At 39.6% G+C, this 19,646-nt stretch overlaps 1 protein-coding gene across 3 annotated transcripts in view; it reads left to right on the top strand.

Annotated features, from left to right (window-relative positions):
* RNF38 (ring finger protein 38) overlaps positions 1-19,646 on the top strand; it is a 123,730-nt gene that overhangs the window by 38,527 nt on the left and 65,557 nt on the right. For all 3 annotated transcript variants that reach the window (XM_060154833.1, XM_060154834.1, XM_060154835.1), the window contains exon 2: positions 13,743-13,813. The gene's annotated coding sequence lies outside the window, so the exon portion shown is untranslated. The remainder of the gene's footprint in view (positions 1-13,742; positions 13,814-19,646) is intronic.

Consider the following 19,646-nt stretch of genomic DNA (forward strand, 5'->3'; position numbering starts at 1 on the left):
AAGCCTAATTTTAGTGGAAGATTCATCTATAAAACGTTATTACACAATTATGAATATACCCTCAGAAGGCTATCTTTAGCATTAGGAGCTGACAGCATTATGTGGGAAGCTTAATATTTAAATGAATTGTTTTGCGATTTTGAAACAGGTGATTTTTTTTTTTTTGAGGCAAGTCAGAGAATTTTTTTTTTAATTGAAGTATATAGTTGATTTACAGTGTTGGGCTAACTTATGCTGTACACAAAGTGACTCAGTTATACACATATATACATTCTTTTTTTATATTCTTTTCCATTATGGTTTACTCCAGGAGATTGGATGTAGTTCCCTGTGCTATACATTAGAACCTTGTTGTTTATCCATTCTAAATGTCATAGTTTGCATCTCCTAACCCCAAACTCCCAGTCCATCCCTCTCCCTTCCCCCTTCCCCCTTCCCCCTTCCCCCTTGGCAACCACAAGTCTGTTCTCTATATCTGTGAGTCTGTTTCTGAAACAGGTTATATTTTTTAAGAAATAAAAATCTCTAAGTCCTGCTAGGTAAGAAAACACAGAATTGCAAAGAACTAGATTATATTTGTTGCCTAGAAAACCCTACTCTTCTTACGAGGGCCTATCTGTTTCTGAAATTTCTATTACTATCATTTTGATACAAACACAAAATGTGACATAATTATGTTGGAGGACTGGGTGAGATAGGAAGTGAAACAGGAGAGATGGAAGAGTTTAGTCGTCTGATAGTGGCATGACAGAAATTCAATAAATAACTCATAAAATTTGATAGCCAAACAATCGTCATATATGCATATTATGTAGGAAAATTGAGGTCAGTACTGGAGGAAATGCCTAGAAGATTTGACGATACTTGCCTCTGGGAAGGGAGACTGGGTTGGGGGGCGCGGGCAGTGGAAGAGTTCTTTTTTCATCATAAACCACTTCATTCTTTTTTATTTTTTAAACTTATGTGCACGTGTTACTTTTACATGATGGCATTTCACAGAGTTGACTGGGAAATGCGTCTTTATAGAATTGGTTAAAATATAAGGTAAATGAAGGGCAGAGACCTTGTCTTATTTATCCCATGTCCCTAGGATAGACTTGACACAGTGAGGGTTTGATAAATACTTAATGAATGAAGCAATTGCAGAGATGAAATTTCTGGAGTATGAATGAGATTAGAACCTTCAGGATAGAAGACAAATGCTCTCCACTGAGCTGTAAACTACATAGAGCAAGGGGTCTTGCTTGCTTTTTGTTGTGTCTTGTACATAGGTGTCTGGTATAGAGTAGGTGCTCAGCAAATGCTCAGGGCTCTCTTTAAAATAGACAATTCAAGAATTATAGCCTTGAAGGCGAGAAGTAAGGGTAGTTCCCTCAGCTTGTGTATTGTTGCATCTATCCAGCTGAAGCATACTCCTTGCCTCACTTGGTTGATCCTTTGTTAGGCATAAAATCAGAGCTAATCAATTTTACAAAGTCTTTGTATATTCAGTAAACTTTTTTAGTAGGGCTTTCTATGTACAAAACTTGGCATTAGGCTCTATAGAGGTTATAAAGATGAATAAGGCTCAGTGTCTGACTCCAAAGAAAATATAGTCCAGAAGGGGAAATCAAATTTCTATGTGTTTAACTATTATGTACAAAACATATTATGAGGCCTAAGCAGCTTGTGTGGGAGAAAGGAGGAAGGCATAATTAAATCTCACAGAGGGTGGGAGGGTAGAGAGACTGATTAAAGTGCAGACCAGGGAAGGGAGGGGATGAATCAGGAAGGCTTCCTTTGCTTTCTGTTCCCCTCTCCTCCCCACCTCACCCCCGCCTTTCACTCTTTTATTTCCTTTCTGCCTTCCTTTGTTTCTGCATTTACCTAGTGCCTGCCATGAGCCAGGAAACGTGCTACCTGCCAGAATTGAAAGATAAATTAAGGATCTTATGGTCTGGTTGGAGAGACAGACATGTAACCAAAAAATTACAGTATGATGAGTGCGATGAAAGAGTTCTAGCAAAAAATTAAGGAGTTAGGCAGTGTCTTACAGGAAAATCAGCAGCCTTGGTTTGAATAGAAGTGTTATTTATAACACCATTTCTTGAATTACAATGTGCCAGGCACTGTGCTGTGAGCATTTTTATATATTTACTCTTAATAATAATCCTCAGAACAACTCTGTGAAGTAGGTATAAGTAGATATTACTCTTCCCACTTTAGAGATGAGGAAGGCATGTGATATGTTAAATGACATGCCTTAGACCACATATTCAGTAAATGACTGAACTATATCTAGGTCTGACTCCAAGGTTTATTCTATTCAAGAAACAACTAGAGGAATCCTTATATATTGCTGGTAGAATTGTAAAATGATACAGCCACTTTGGAAAACAGTTCCTTAAAAGGTTGAGTAGAGGTACATATGACCCAACAGTTCCACTCAAGAGAAATGAAAACAAACATCGACCCAAAAATGAATGTCATAACAGCACTATTCACAATAGTTCTGAAGTGGAAACAACCCACAGGTCCCATCAGTTGATGAATGGTTATCCATACACTGGAATATGTAGTCATAAAAAGGAAATGAATTGATAACATGCTATATAACATGGATGAACCTTGCAAACAAACATTAAGCTAGGTGAAAGAAGTCAGTTACAAAGACCACATTTTATGATTTCATTTATATGAAATGTCCAGAATAGGCATATATACAAGTTAGATTAGTGATTGTCAGGGGCTCATAGAAGGGGAAAAGGAGGTAATGGCCTGGGGTTTCTTTTTAGGGGGTAATGAAAATGTTCTAAAATTGATTGTGATGGGTGCACAACTTTGTGAATATACTAAAAAAAAAACACTTTTAACTTTATACTTTAAATGGACGAATTGAATGGTATGTGTTTAAAACAAAACATTGTTTAAACAAAATAGTTTAAAACAAAACATCCTGAGACTCTGAAATTGAATTTTCTGCTCTAGGTAGCTAGAAGTATCATTACTTATTGTAAAAATAAATAAGCAACTGATCCTCACTTACAGAGTAAGACTGGCTTTTTCCTGGCATGTTATTTATCAACATTTACTTTACGTTAATGTCTTTTTTTTTCCAGCTGCTTTGGGTGTTAGTTGCTGCATGCGGGCTTTCTCTAGTTGCTGCATGCGGGCTTTCTCTAGTTGCAGCAAGCGGGGGCTACTCTTCGTTGTGGTGCACCGGCTTCTCATTGAGGTAGCTTCTCTTGTGGAGCACAGGCTCTAGGTGCACAGGCTTCAGTAGTTGTGGCTCACGGGCTCTAGAGCACAGGCTCAGTAGTTGTGGTGCACGGGCTTAGTTGCTCCATGGCATGTGGGATCTTCCCGGACCAGGGATCGAACCCATGTCTCCTGCATTGGCAGGCAGATTCTTAATCACTGCACCACCAGGGAAGTCCCTAATAATGTCTTAAAGTGTATTATTAGCTAATAGAGTTTGTCTAGTAAGTTTTAAGTAAGATTTCTAAAAATAGTGCAGCCTGTTTTGTAAGTTCATTTGGAGAAAGTTTGAAGCATTGAGGATAGATGTGTAAATAAAGTTGGGTTTTAACAATTGGTTGATACTTAAATCTTTGGAGCAGACATATGGAAATTGTTGGTTGTTAAAACTCGGAACCTTCCTGGCACTTTTCTTCAAAGCCATGCCATAGACTCTGGTATCCCGGTAGCAGTTGTGAAGGCTGCTGCAAGTGATGTGATTAAAACCCAGAGAGATCATGTTGCAGAGTGTAGCAGCCCCCAGGCCAAGTATTGGATAAGGCTCAATATGTTTTCGTGTCCTGCTACAAAATCAGGCACTTAAAAAAAATTCTTTCTGCTAGAGTGAAAGGAAAAGAGCCCTGAATAAGCAGTAGATGGGAGCAGAACCAAAAAATTAGACTTAAGTGCTGAGAGTCTCTTTTGGACAGTAATTACAGTGACAGTTACTTATAAAGTACAGGCAAGTTCCTGGGGGTGGATTTTTAAAAAGTCTACCTGTCTGTCTTATTGTAGAATGAACAAAAAAGTAGCTGTTTGGTTTTTTTATATTATTGATTGAGTTCAGATGCTTTTTAGTATCTATGCCAATTATTTGGATTGTGGTGGCTGGTAGGCTAATTAAGTTTTCAAAAGACTGATTTGGAAGGGTTGTTAATACCTCAGAAAATGGGACCAGATTTCAGAATAATTAATTAAATTTATAGAATACCCACTATGTGCAAGGGCCTGTACCAGTGTCCTAAAGAATCTAAAAGCAGTGTAAGACCTAGCATCTTTTATCTGAATTTTACTGTCTCCTTGCTGGAACTTATAAATCCATCTGCTGCAATGCATAATTGAATTCTCCCTTGCTAATCTTTGGATTATCAAAGAGATTCTGTCTGAGACATGACTTCCATCTTGGCCCACTTGTGACCCTAGTTAATCACTTGACCTCCTTGGGATGTGTGGACAGTAGTTGTTCTAAGCCTTGATCATCATCTCATGTACTTAACTGGTATATAAAAAGCCCTAGGTAGATCACTGAGGCATGAGGTTCAGTCCTTACCTGCCCAATGCTGTCCTTGAGCCAGGCCAGGCGAGTGATTCTATCTATGTCTCTACTCCCAGTTCTCTGTATGTGTTTGGGGGAGGATGGGATGGAGAGGAGAGAGACATCACCTTTGAGGGGTTTCATGAACGAGCCAGGTAAGCGCTCATAGGTTGGTCTCAACTGCCTTCTCCAAGGTACTTTTGTCAGAAGCCATTACAGATTTGGACTGGAGCTTAATAACAAAAAGAATGGAGTAAAAATATCCCTGCCTACACTTAGGCTAACGGTTGCATCTTAGCAGAACATCCTAACAGTTGCCACCAAGATTATTTTGTAGACAGGGTCTCAAAGGAGATAGAAGATAATGGATAGTTAACCTCAAGAATCCTGCTCATGGTCATGGGGGTGCTGTTGGAGTCCTCTTTTTTTTTTTTTTTTGACCTTGCTGTGTGGCTTGTGGCATCTTAGTTCCCCAATTGGGGATCGAACCTGTGCCCCACCTGCAGTAGAATCTAGGAGCCCTAACCACTGGACTGCCAGGGAATTCCCTCTTTTTTTTTTTGAGTCTTTTTTCTTGAGTTTGTTTGTCCTATTTGGTCTAGTATTCCTAGGGATACTGGGAGCTAGCCTTGGAGTTAGGCCCTTTTTTTTTGGGGGGGGGTTTTTTTTTTTTGCAGTACGCGGGCCTCTCGCTGCTGTGGCCTCTCCCATTGCGGAGCACAGGCTCCGGACGCACAGGCTCAGCGGCCATGGCTCACGGGCCCAACCGCTCCGCGGCATGTGGGATCTTCCCGGGCCGGGGCACGAACCCGTGTCCCCTGCATCGGCAGGCGGACTCTCAACCACTGCGCCACCAGGGAAGCCCAGGCCCTTTTTTTAATGAGCAAAAATAAGAAAAAAATTTCCTCCTGTTACCCAGGGATTACCATTGTTAGTATCATGGTGTATATTCTTCTGAACGTTTCCTTTGTATATCTGTGTACACATATACATATTTATTTAACCATCATGAAAGCATAGTATTCATATTCTCTATTCCGCTTTTTTAAAATCTTATTTATTTTTAAAATAAATTTATTTTTATTTTGTTTTTGGCTGTGTTGGGTCTTCGTTGCTGTGCGCGGGCTTTCTCTAGTTGCGGCGAGTGGGGGCTGCTCTTCGTTGTGGTACACAGGCTTCTCACTGCGGTGGCTTCTCTTGTTGCGGAGCACGGGCTCTAGGTGCATGGGCTTCAGTAGTTGTGGCATGCGGGCTCAGTAGTTGTGGCTCGCAGGCTCTAGAGCGCAGACTCGGTAGTTGTGGCACACGGGCTTAGTTGCTCCACGGCATGTGGGAACTTCCCAGACCAGGGCTCGAACCCATGTCCCCTGCATTGGCAGGCAGATTCTTTACCACTGCGCCACCAGGGAAGCTCCGCTTTTTTTTAAGTTAGCATTTAATTTCAGTAAGTTTTCATCTCATCTAATTTTACCATATTCAGATTTTTCCAATTCTCTCCCAAATATCCTTTTTAACTAGTTTATTTAAAGTAATATGCAATCGTATGCACATTGTATCTATTTCCTTTAATTTCTTTTAATCTAGCACAGTTCCTATCTTTTCTTTTTCATTTTATAATAATAATAACACTGACGTATTGAGAACTTCTGCAGAACCAACTTTTGGATGAGCTGATTGCTTCCTGTGATGTCTATCCCTTGTATTTCCTGTAAACTGCCAATTATATCCAATAGTTTGATGGAGCGAAGGAAAGTATTTTTTGCTTGGATGCCAAACAGAGCTTATGTCTGAATTTCACAGTGTATCACATCAGAAGTCACATCTGGTTGGCCCACTGTTAACGATGCCAAGATTGGCCATTGGATTAAGGTGGTGGGATTAGGTCTCTTTACAGTGTGGTTAGGTTCTCCGTGCAACCATAGATAACGTGGGTAGCGTTACTTTGGCACTTTACAAACCCCCATCAACCATGCACTTAATGACTTTAGCCTAATTGGTGACCCTTGCCTAAATCAACAGTTTTATGGGGCTTGCAAAATGATGTTTTCTAATTCTGAAATTCCTTCTGTATCTATTAGCTGGCATTCTTCTGCAATGTAGAACTAGGGCTATTCAGTTACTCTAAAAGGTAGGATAAATGCATGAGTTTTAAAAAGTTGCTATTAAGGGACTCCCAGATTTTCATTGATATGTGTTTTGGTTAGCTACAGTCTTTTCTTGTTGTTGTTTTTAATGCTTAAACTGGTAAAAGTTTGGCCAGTGGGAGCCGCTTTTTAATGCTTAAACTGGTAAAAGTTTGGCCAGTGGGAGCCGCTTTTGGTCCTGTAGAACAGGTTTCAGAAAGCATGTGGTGCTTAGGTTGGTGCTATTGCTCTCCCCATTGTCCACTTTTGTAGCTCAAAACCTTTACTTTTAAATCCTCAAATCTTTGGGAATTTCCTGGCGTCCAGTGGTTAGGACTCCACGCTCTCACTGCCAAGGGCCTGGGCTCAGTGCCTGGTCAGGGAACCAGGATCCGGCAAGCTGCCTGGTGCGGCCAAAAAAAACAAACAAAACCAAAAATGAGTCTAGGAAATGCTTGAGAGGGGCTCACTTCATACTTCTAGATTAACCCACTACTATTACAATGCAAACCCCCATCCTCACATGTGCACATTGAGGAATAATTCTAACAGTGCTCAAAATGCCACATTTTCATGACAACTTAAAGAGCCTAACCACTTTTAAAGAGATGTGCACATTTTGCCCAAGTCTCTGCAGTTCAGTTTTGTGGTTTAATGCCCCTCATTTTTTATACCCAGATTTCGAGGAATATGCATATATCTCAACAATGGTTTTCTGCTGATGTTTATCTAAGAAGATAATATGTTAATGTTTCACAAACTCAGTACAACATTTTTTTTCTTCAAAGCAATATGCAGAAGAGCTTCAGTTATTGATACATTCCAATTATCCTTGAGAGAACATGACATTTGGAAAACCATGCTGCATGTCAACAAAGAGGGTGTGGGTTCTAGATGGGCCTGGCACTAAGAGGCCTTATTACTGCATATGAAGAAATGGTGTTGTCTGACAGTGTCTTAAGGATATAACATAATAGCATGATAATTTGCTACAGGTGTGTTTATTGTGTTTTAGTTCCCTTTTAGGAAAGAAGAAGAGGTAGGAGACATGATCAGGAAGGTCTAGGATACCTAGGTCATGTGAGACCTCATAGACCAAGGAGTAAGGACTTCGTATTTTATTTTGAGTGAGAGACGGAACAAGATTTTCAAAGGAGGAATGACATGATCTGTCTGAACCTTGAAAAGGGTCATTCTACATGGAGAATCGACTGGGGAGGAGGTAGGGAAAGTTCATGGGGAAAGAGTGGAACTAAGACCAGTCAGGAAACCATTGCATTAGTCAGGCTTTGGCTTGGGTAGCCTCAGTGGATGATGCTGAGTAGTTATATTTCAGGCACATTTTTGAAGTGGGACCAACAGGATTTGCCAACTCATCAAATGTGGGATGTGAATTAAAGAGAGGAGTTGAGGAAGATGCCAAGGGTTTTGGCCAGAGCAGCTGGTGAATAGTTCTGCCATTTACTGAAACTGGAGGCAGGTTTAGAGGAGAAGATCAAGAGCTCAGTTTTGGACGTGTTATGTTTGAGATGCTGTTTAGATATCTAAGTGATTTTGAATAGGTAGCAGAATATGGAAATCTGGGTTTCCTTGGGGTGGGAGGTGGGAGAGTCAGAGCTTGGAAGTAAAGATTTTGGTGTCATCAGCCACGGGACTAGTTGGGATCACTAAAGGAGTGAATATAGATAGAAAAGAGAAGTCTGAGGATCGATCCTCGGGACATTCCAACCTTTGTAATGGGAAGATGAGAATCCAGCAAATGGGACTGAGTGGCAGTCAGTGATGTAGGAAGCTTTTGTGAGGCCAAGTGAAGAAAAGGGTTTCACGAAGGAGAGTAGGGTCAGCTGGGTCAAATGCTGCCAGTAGATCAAGAAAGGTTAGGATTCAGAACTGACCATTAGATTTTGCAGTATAGTGGTCTCCGGGAACATGACAAATAATGTCTCTGCTTTACCTCACTACCTTTACCCTTGTGGACTTAAAACACTATCTGATATTCTTGGCAGTTGCTCAGAAACTTCTCCACTTGCCACCGCTGTTTCAACCTCGACGTCTTTGTGTTTCCTAGTTCTAAACTACGGGCTTCATACCCCAACTTGAGCCCTCACTTCTGTTCTCTTCTCTCGATTTCACATACTTGTCTGACTCTTCCCAAGATGTTGCACATCTATTTTCCCTTATAATGCTCCTGATCTGGTTCTCCCTCTGGTCCCAGCACTTTCTGCTAACGATTTTGGGAGTTTGTAACTATTTTGGGTGTGTCATGGACTCCTTTGGTAATCAGATGAAGTTTATAGGCCCCTCTCCAGGAGAATACTTTTAATTGCATAAAATAAAATACATGAGATTACAAAGAAAACCAATCATACTGGAATGTAGTTATCAAAATATTAAAAACTAATTTGTGATAAAAATATATTTGTTATTATATTTAATGTATTAAATAACACATTCTAGCAGTGGGCCTAAGAGCTATTGTAAATTTAGAGTAATGATAAGTGTAAATGATATTGCAGTATACCTCCAGCAACTGTATTATATGAAAATATATGTGGTTTTTATTAGAGACAAAATCGCAGGTACTGTCAATCCTAACGTGGTTTGTTGTTGTATTCATAATAGAGTGGATTTTTTACATTTAGTTTCAAGTTAATGAAAATAAAGATAAAATTTTATTCCCATGTAAGTCTTGGTTAAGAACCTAGAGAGAGAACTATCATGCAGGTGTGAGGAGAGCACTGAGTGCTCACCAGGTGGGGGAGCAAGCCTGGTCTGCATGGAAGCATCCTGCCACATTTCTCATGGGGAGTGGAGGATTCAGACATTGACTTTATGCCTTGAGTAGTAGAGTGCCAGGGTAGGTTCTTGAGCAGGAATAATAACTTTATAAAATGCATTTGAAAAAATCAGAAAACCCATGGTAAACACTGTCATTTAATGTATGTTTGGCTAGATTCTTTCAATTTTCAAAAATTGGCTCCTTTATTTTAGTATAGAAGGTTTCTTCTTTTGCCTCTGTGTGCTTCTTTCCCTGACTAGCTATCCAAAGTTGCTTACGATCTGTATTTTATTCTTCAGGAGTTCAGTTTGAGTGATCTGTCTACATTCTTTTTCTTATGGGGCAGGGACAGCTGGAGAGGGAAACTGGTGCTTTTGTGCTTTCATTTGCCTCTAGGATGCTTCTGCATTGTTTTCCAGCAAAGGGCCCTTCCCTTTGTGGCAAAGGAGTGAATTCTGATATTCAGGGGAAAAAATCAGAGAGAAACCTTGCCCATTTAAAAATTGGGTTCTATTTTCTTCCTGTTGAGTTTTGTTTTTCGGTTTTTTCTTTTTGGCTGCACAGCTTGTGGGATCTTAGTTCCCCAAGGGATCAAACCAGGGTCCCGTTGTGAAAGCACAGAGTCCTAACCACTGGACCACCAGGGAATTCCCATTACTGTTGAATTTTAAGAGTTCTTTGAATACTTTTGGGTATCAGTCCTTTATTAGATACACATTTTGCAGATATTTTCTAGCAGCATGTGGCGTTGTCTTTTCATTTTCTTAAGTGTCTTTCACAGAGCAGAAGTTTTTAATTTTATTGAAGTCCATTTTACCATTTTTTTCTTGATGGATTATGCTTTGGTGTCAAGCCAAGGTCACTTAGATTTTTTCCTGTTATCTTCTAGAAGTTTTAGAGTTTTGTGTTTTACATTTAGGTCTATGATCCATTTTGAGTTAATTTTTGTGAAAGGTGTATGGTTAGTGTCTAGGTTCTTTTTTTTGTATGTGGATGTGTCTATTCACTTATTTTTAATACTCTCTTTTGGAAGAGATTTTTAAGTTGCTAAATAATGTATCTCAATCTTCATCTTTCCAACTACATGGAGTCCACGTTTTTGACAATGGTCCCAAATGGTGGTCTTCCTCATAGTTATTAGATGGTATTATGTGAACTATTTCTAACAAAGTTTCATTTTTCTTACATTGTGTCCAAGAGAAAAACACATAACATGATACGTTAAATACAACGGTTTTGCATAAGAGTAAGATAAATGTCTGTTTTGGTACCTCTTTGAAAGGTATCTAAATGTATGCTTATAATCATCAGTTCTTAGGGTTCTTTTCACCAGTCTAACTTCAGTATTACATGATATTAGACTAATAGGAGACTGAAAGTATAATTTTTACTAACTCCTTGAAACTCATCTACTGAATTTTTTTTTTTAATAATAAAGTTTTTTTTTTTTTTTGGCGGTATGAGGGCCTCTCACTGTTGTGGCCTCTCGCGTTGTGCAGCACACGGTCCGGACGCGCAGGCTCAGCAGCCATGGCTCACGGGCCTAGCCACTCCACGGCATGTGGGATCTTCCCAGACCAGGGCACGAACCCGTGTCCCCTGCATCGGCAGGCGGACTCTCAACCACTGTGCCACCAGGGAAGCCCCTATAATTCAGATTTTTAAAATTATTTTATTTTTATTTTTGGCTGCATTAGGTCTTCGTTGCTGCACGCGGGCTTTCTCTAGTTGCACCCAGCGGGGGCTACTCTTCGTTGCGGTGCGTGGGCTTCTCATTGCGGTGGCTTCTCTTGTTACAGAGCACGGGCTTCAGTAGTTGTGGCACTTGGGCTCAGTAGTTGTGGCTCACAGGCTCTAGAGTGCAGGCTTAGTAGTTGTGGCGCATGAACTTAGTTGTTCCGTGGCATGTGGGATCTTCCCGGACCAGGGCTCGAACCCATGTCCTCTGCATATTGGCAGGCGGATTCTTAACCACTGTGCCACCAGGGAAGCCCTCACCTACCAAATTTTTGACAGAATAGTTTATGTTGTGATTAGATTTGTCATTCTACTATCCCAGGAGATTTTAGTATTTGGGGACATTGTCGTATATATATTCTTTCTTCCAAATTATGGTTGTAGAATATGTTAAATGATGTTAACTGTTATCAGTACCAGTGGGAACTCTACGGTTTATATTATTCTCATCCATAATTGTAACTTTTTGGCACCTGTACCTTCCGCCATCTCATCCTTCCCAGAATTGTCATCCAGTGGCAAAAACTTGTTAAGCTTATTAATATTTCCGAGAAATAGAAATTAGAAAGATCTTTTGATGTGATCAAACTTTTTAAATTGTTTTTTTATGCTAATACTTTGTTGATAAATTTTCTTTTATTGAATTAGTTAAGGAATCAGGCTGAGTAGATTATAGTGACACACTATATTACATATGCTGTCAGTATGCTATATATATATATATATATATATATATACACACATACACACACATATACTGTATGCTACAACTTTATTTAGTATTTTTATTCCTGTGTTTCAGTGAAATTGTTTTCTTATTTTGATCCTTTTTATATTTTATAATCAATGTTATATAAAATGAGTTGGGAAACAACAGTTTATATTGGGAAGTTAAGAATAGTCACTGTCACTGGGATTATTGATTCTGTACATTTGAAGAAATTATCTGGTAAAGTTATCTAGTAAGGATTGTTGTGTGTTTTTTTTGGCTGCACTGCGAGCCTTGTAGGATCTAAGTTCACTGACTAGGGATTGAACCTGGGCTCCCGGCAGTGAAAGAAAGCGCAGAGTCCTAACCACTGGACCTGCAGGGAATTCTCCTAGGACTTTTTATCCTTTGTAGTTTTTAATAATTTTCTCTGTTGTAACCAGTTATTTTCTCATTTTCTTTTTATGAATGCGTAAGAGTAATATATGATAAAAATCTGCCTTTGAAGTCTAAAAGAGTTATTTCAATAAGTGTAAAACCAAAATTTTTATTGTTAAGAAAATGTGTCAAAGTTTAGTTGGCAGCATTCTTTCTCAAGCATATAGAATAATTGGACATCTGATTTGATGGCATTGTAAATTTTATAATTTTATTTGTCAGTGTAATGTCCACAGGAGTGACGGGGGATGTTTTCTTAGGTTCAACTAAACATTTGCACATTCAGACTGGTAAAACCACCATAGGTCTCACTTGGCAACATTTATTCAGAAGAATATAGGACAGAAGCTATAACTTATCAGTAAGACAGTGGGAGTCCTTGCAGCAGTTCATTCTTTCTGAAGTGATCTTCTCACAGCTTAGGTCTGAAGTGCTCTTCTCACAGCTTAGATTCAAAGAGATGAAATCCACATTGTGTGGTGCAGAGAACTCCATGGGCATAGTTTCCAGGATCTTTTGCCAGGACATGCCTAATTAGGTAACATGTCACCATACTCAGAGAAGTTCAAGAACGTGGCTTCCTACTAAGTGGCTATTGTACTTCCAGTCCAGATGCAATTTACTAATTTGGTAATTTCTATCTTAAGAAATGTTGCCAGGTAACATAGGTGGTATGCTGTTTAATCAGGTTAACAGGGATTAACCCAAGGTTGAATTCTCATACATTGGGAGAACGGGTTTTGCTCATCTTTGGTCCACAGTCATGCATGCTGATTTTTCATTTACACCTTCTTCTTTTAGTATCATCTTTCAGAAGGTTTTTCTTACTCCAAGATTATTTTTTAAATGTCATTTGTTTTCCTATTGGTTAGAAATGTCACTTTTGTCATAGAGCAGTTATTAGGAGATAGTTCTTCAAATTAACAAATGGTTGTGTATATTAAAAATGTATTTTTTAAAGTAATAAAAACCTATTTATAATCTTACGATTGTGTATTAGATTGTGTTATTTGTATGCTGAAAATTTATAGGGTCAATTTTTTCCTCAAAGAAACTATGTGTAGTCTGAAAAGCAGTATACTTTTTTCTAAATAGAAGTTTGCCTTATTGAAGGCTGTTGTGCTTTCTTAGGTGGCCTTACTCTGAAAACTAACCACTTAGTGTAGTAGAAAGTGGTGAATTAGGGGTTTGAATAATGGGGTTCTGGTTTCAGACCTGCAACTTCACTGACTGCTCCGTTGTGCAAGTCAGCCTCTCTGTGTTTTGTTTTGCTCAAACTGCATGAATAACAATCCCTATCCTGCCTATTTCCTAGTATTGTTGAGGATTAGATGGGATGATGGATATAAAGGCACTTTTAACTGGTAAAGCCGTTTAAATATAAGGAATTATTGCATCTTAACTTTTCCTCCCTTTCTCTTGTAGGTAGTGTTGGTGCTTCTTTTCAGTGCCAGTCCATCCATCACGACCACATTTGTCATGATGACAGTGACAAGGTGAGGTCCGTGTTGATGTCTACAATGGTGAAAATGCATGCTGCCCTTACATCACTGGATTCACTTGCATAACTGGTCGTAGGGGCAGAAGAGTGTGACTTGGGGGGCACAGTGTTGAGATGCAGAGAGCCTTGCTGGTTTGTGTGCCAGCTCACTAAGACTGCTCCAGAAAACTTGCAGATAATTCCCAGGAGGTGGGCTGGACTCCTGATAACGCATTTCCTTACCCCCATTCCTGTCTCTGTCACTGCGCTTCTTCTTTTCCTGCACAGCCTGGATGGATTATCTTAATATATGAACAGGTGCTCCCAAAGCTGATAACTATTTCATCAATTTGTGTCTGTTTTCAATTTGAAATACCTCAGACATTCCGATTTGGTTTGTTTTGTGGTTGATTGTATTATGGCTTATTCTCATGCTTACTTTTTCTTGGCTGTTTCCAAAGCCCAATTTAAATGTTGAGGAATGACGGTGGAACCTGTCTGATTCATGCAAAAGAATCCTGCTTTGGGCCTTTTTTATTTTTTAAATCAGGTCCAGACTTTTGGTATTTTGCTTCTGTTCTTTTTATCTCTAAAGAAACTGGTCTTTGGGGGCTTTCCAGTACTCATCAGCACCCTTGATGGCCCAGCCCTTGAAGTAGATACTAATGTGGGCTTGGTGTTTGGAACGTCTGGCTGCTGATATTGGATGGGCTTAAATTTAGTCTTTTCCATCATCAGTTTCCAGTGGTCTCCCTCCCATTTCCTGTGTCTTGTATGCAGGAATGTATCAGTCCCCTGGTAGTTTCCCCAGGCAGACCAATCCAAGTGCTGTTTTTCTGCGCTGTTGTAATCAAGATCCTCCTCCCTCATCCTGTTGGAGCTTGATCAAGATGTTGGTTGATCATTGGGATTTTCCAAATGGCCTTTTTGTTCTGTGTGTTGCTCTCTCTGTCTTTGTGAGCTTTGCTCAGTCAGATTTCAGTCTGTTTACAGAGAGAGTGGTATGATTTTAGTATTCCAGATTCTGTCTTATTATGATAATAATCCAGAGGCATGGGTTTAACTTTTAACTTCTTTTAGAAGCAAGCCACTGAAAAAGACTTCTAGACTATATAGTTAGCTCCCTAAAATTCAGTATACCACAGATTTTAGACGAGCATTTGAAAATAAGACTGATAGAAAAGGCAAAATCACTTTTGGTCAGTAATATTACAAAGAATTGTGTTACATCATTGTAAAGATGTTCGGGGGTTAAAATTTCTTTCCGCAGCTAGGTATAATATGCCTCTATCCGTTGTTCATTTACGGTGGAGAAGCCAGACTATTCTCTGTTCTGTCTCCAGGTTTAGAGTCAAGAGATGAGATTTCTGTCCATTTCTGCCAGATACTTTTTATCTACTTTAAAATGTTTTTCCTCCTAATTTCTGAATCTTTGTATGACTCATCTTGTGCTTTTAGGATGGGATCTTTCCTGAAATACATGGGGGGAGGGCAGAGAAATTTTAGGGATTTTTGTCACTTGATCAGCAGATCAAAGAACTGTCAGAGACTGCTCTCCTCTCCTGCCTACCATGCATATATTTATGATGGTTTACCAGAGGGAAATGGAGAGAATGGATTAGGGTCTCTTGACTATATTTATAATTGATTCAACTGATTCAGTCAGCAAATAATATTTGTTGATAGGCAGCTATGTTTCTTGGCACTTAGGGAATATATCAGGATACAAAACAAAGATTGCTGTTTTTTCATGAGTGCAGTCTAACTGGGGGAGGCAGACAAAAAAATAAACATAACACATAAGTAATATAGTATGCTACAATAAGCACAATGGATTAAAGAAATGTACAGCAGAATAAGTGGGATGAGGACCACCATGAGTTGGATGTTACAGATTGCAGCTTTGAATAGGATCATTAGACATCATTCTGGGGAGGAGAGTGGTGGATAGGACAAGAATCAGATCTCTGTGTTTGTAGCAGCTTCTGACTTCTTTCTTTCTATAATAAATGGGTATTGGTTTTGCAAAAGCAGCAACAAAACCTGCTGCCTGATATCTGATATATGCCACTTGGATAGGTATGTGTGTTCTCTCTCTCTCTCTTTCTCTTTCTCTCTCTCTCTCTCTCTCTCTGAGAATTGAAGGGATTATAGAGCACAGCTAATTCAACCCTCTTTTTAAAATAAACTTGCAAGCTGTGACCCCAGTGGGAGAAGAGACTTGTTCAGGAGTCACCCTGGAGTGCTGCAGCTAGATCACATCTTCTGTCCCTGATACAAGCCGTGTAAAGTAATTGTCTAGCTATTCTGAACACATTGTCAAAACACATATTGATGCTTTGCTTATTATTATCCTCACTTAGCTTTCAGGCATGGTCCATTTCTCAGATTTGGGAACAAAAGTTGATTTTTCTTAAACATTGTCTGAATTTTAACTAATTCATGTGTGATGTGGGTGGAACAAAGGAGAAAAAGGGCCAGTCCATTTGTCGGACCTCCATTCTACAACCTTGGAAGTGGTGGCAAGCCCCCAAATTCCATGGTTTGGCTTGTTTTCCAACTTAAGTTTCTCTGCTGCTGTACATCGGCTTGTCACTACAGTGTGGGAAGGAGCTGTTTCCAGCTCTGAGGTTTACTGTTAACTACTGTGAGTTACATACTCTCATGTTCAGTTTATATTGGGCATAGCAATTGACACAAAGCCCTCCAGCAATATTTTTATATTCATTCACAATGTCATACCCTATAATTTCCAGGTAGCAAACACTTATTATATATCAATATTTGAGTACCTATTATGAACTAAGCATTGTTCTAGGCATTGGGGACAGTGTATTGAACAAAACAGACAGGAATCTTTACTCTTATGGAACTTGCTCTCTGTAAGTGGGTTAGGGAGATGGCAAGACATAAATAAAGATACTGTTAGTTCATTTGTGTTATGAAGAATAATAAATCAGGTAAGGGATATAGGAGTATTGGGAGAAGATTACCTTCTAAACACCCTTTGAAATAGGGGTTGTTTTATCCCCATTTGTAGGTGAGGAATGTGAGACATAGATTAAGTAGTTTCCCCAAGGTTACCCAGTTAGTAAGTAGTAAAACTGTGATTCAAACACAAGCTACCTAATTCCAGAGTCTGTACTTGACCATCTGAAGAAATCTGTTCCTAATGTAGCTTTGCCCACTCAACTCTGACATGCTCAGGGGAAAATATCTTCAAGTGGAGAAGGCCCTGGAGAATCACAGTGAACCAAGTCACTTGGCAGGTAATCTTTGCCTGTCAGTTTTTTCTTGCCCAGCTCCTTTTGGCCTCCATTGTGATTCATGACTGTTTGTTACTCCAGGCTTCTCTAACCTGACACCCCTGCCCTGATTCATACTCAGAAATCTGTGCTTCTTTATAAGAAACCTCACATTGTGTGTTGCTGTATTGCACTGATCAAATGTGATGGTTATGTAGAAGCAGTTTAAAAGTATAAAGAATAACACAAAAATGTGATTGTGATAGCATATTTATGTTTCACTTAGATACTGAAGTTAACCTAAATCAGCTAATGTCACCTTGGGATTATTAAGTAGTCATCTTCACAGTGAGAACAAGCTTGACATGGGGGAATAGGTCTGTCCTGAGAATGAGATAAAACATTGAACAATATGATAAAAGGAGACTATTCCTTCAGGTGAGATGAATTAATTTGTAGCCTCAATGGTACACTCTTTCATAGTGGCCTGGTAATACTTCTGGGAAGTCTGGCCATTTGAGAGAGGGAAATGGAGAGTTCTTTCTAAACTGCATGTGAATGGCTCCTCAGAGCAGAAGTCTTTTCTGGACAAAACTTCCTTTTGCTAGCCTTCAGTCCCTTTGTCATGGAAGACGGTACCAATCTGATTTGTGTACAGGTATTCGCACACAGACTGCTTTCAGAAAGATGGGAAATGTGCTATACTGGTTTTTCTTCCATGACTGTATACTTCCTTTTATCTTAATTTTTTAAGTTTTTAGTTTTTTTAAAAATTACATGTTGATTGTAAAAAGATATGCAGCACTACCTTCAATCCCTCTCCCCAGAAGTAACAGCAATTGGAATTTTAGTATTAACCAGATTTTTTAAAGTTATATTTGTGTAAAATATTTTTCATCTTTTCAAACAGTGGTTTTTAGTATATTCAAAGAGTTGTTCATCTATCTCTACTATCTAATTTTAGAACACTTACCACCACCCCGCAAAAAACCTATACCCATTAACAATCACTCCCCATTATTCCTTCCCGCCAGCTCCTGGCAACCACTAATCTTTCTGTCTCTATGGATTTGCCTGTTCTGCACATTTCATATAAATGGAATCACACAATATGTGGCCTTTTGTGTCTGGCTTCTCTCACTTAGCATGATGATTTCATGGGTTTGTCTATGTTGTAGCATAAATCAGTACTCATTCCTTTTTATGGGTGAATAATATTCCATTGTGTGGATCTAGCACATTTTGTTTATCAGTTCCCCAGTTAGTGGATATTTGTTTCCATGCTCTGGTTATTGTGAATAACACTGCTGTGAACATTTGCCTGTGAGTGTGTTTTTGTTTTCACATGATTTTAACAATTTGAGGATCTGCCAAACTTTTCCAAAGTGGCTGCACCATTTTGCATTCCAATTGAGGGTTCCAGTTTCTTCACATACTTGCCAATACTTTTTTCCTGGTTGTCTTTTATAAATTGATTGATTGATTGGTTGCTACTTTGGTTCTTCGTTGCTGTGTGTGGCTTTCTCTAGTTGCAACGAGCAGGGGCTACTCTTTGTTGCGGTGCATGGGCTTCTCATTGCGGTGGCTTCTCTTGTTGCGGAGCACGGGCTCTAGGCACGCGGGCTTCAGTAGTTGTGGCACACGGGCTCAGTAGTTGTGGCTCGCGGGCTCTAGAGTGCAGGCTCAGTAGTTGTGGCGCACAGGCTTAGTTGCTCTGTGGCATGTGGGATCTTCCCAGACCAGGGCTTGAACCCGTGTCCCCTGCATTAGCCAGTGGATTCTTAACCACTGCGCCACCAGGGAAGCCTCTGGTTGTCTTTTAAATTATAGCCACTGTAGTGAGTGTGAAGTGGCATCTTATTGTGGTTTTAATTTGCATTTCTCTAGTGACTAACTATGCTGAGTATCTTTTTATATGTTTATTGGCCATTCCTAAATCTTCTCTGGTCAGTTAAAAAATGTCAGTTAAAAGTCCTTTTATTGTTCTTGCCCCTTGTGCTTAAAAATCTCCCTATGCCTCGTATTATTATTTTATTTATTTATTTCTTGCTTGCTTGCTGCGTTGGGTCTTCGTTGCTGCACGCGGGCTTTCTCTAGTTGCGGTGAGCGGGGGCTACTCTTCGTCGTGCTTCTCATTGCGGTGGCTTCTCTTTGTTGTGGAGCACAGGCTCTAGGCATGAGGGCTGCAGTAGTTGTGGCTCGCGGGTTCTAGAGCGCAGGCTCAGTAGTTGTGGCACACAGGCTTAGTTGCTCTGCGGCATGTGGGATCTTCCTGGAGGAGGGCTCGAACCTCTGTCCCCGGCATTGGCAGGTGGATTCTTAACCACTGGACCACCGGGGAAGTCCATATGCCTCGTATTATATCGTTACATGTGTTCCATTAGGGAAATGTGGGGAAATAGAATATGTCATAAGTAAACATACCATCTTTCAATAGATAACACTCTTAACATGCATTTTTTTCTTCAAATTTTTCTTTGCATTCTCTGCATGGTTAAAACAAAACTAAAGCACTGATTATTTATGGCTGTGTAATTAATTATCCTAAAACTCAGTGGTGCAAAGCATATCTTTTGGTATCTTTCATGGTTCTGGGTTTTCCTG

Source organism: Lagenorhynchus albirostris, chromosome 7 (genome assembly GCF_949774975.1).
Source record: "Lagenorhynchus albirostris chromosome 7, mLagAlb1.1, whole genome shotgun sequence".
Lineage (NCBI taxonomy): Eukaryota > Metazoa > Chordata > Mammalia > Artiodactyla > Delphinidae > Lagenorhynchus > Lagenorhynchus albirostris.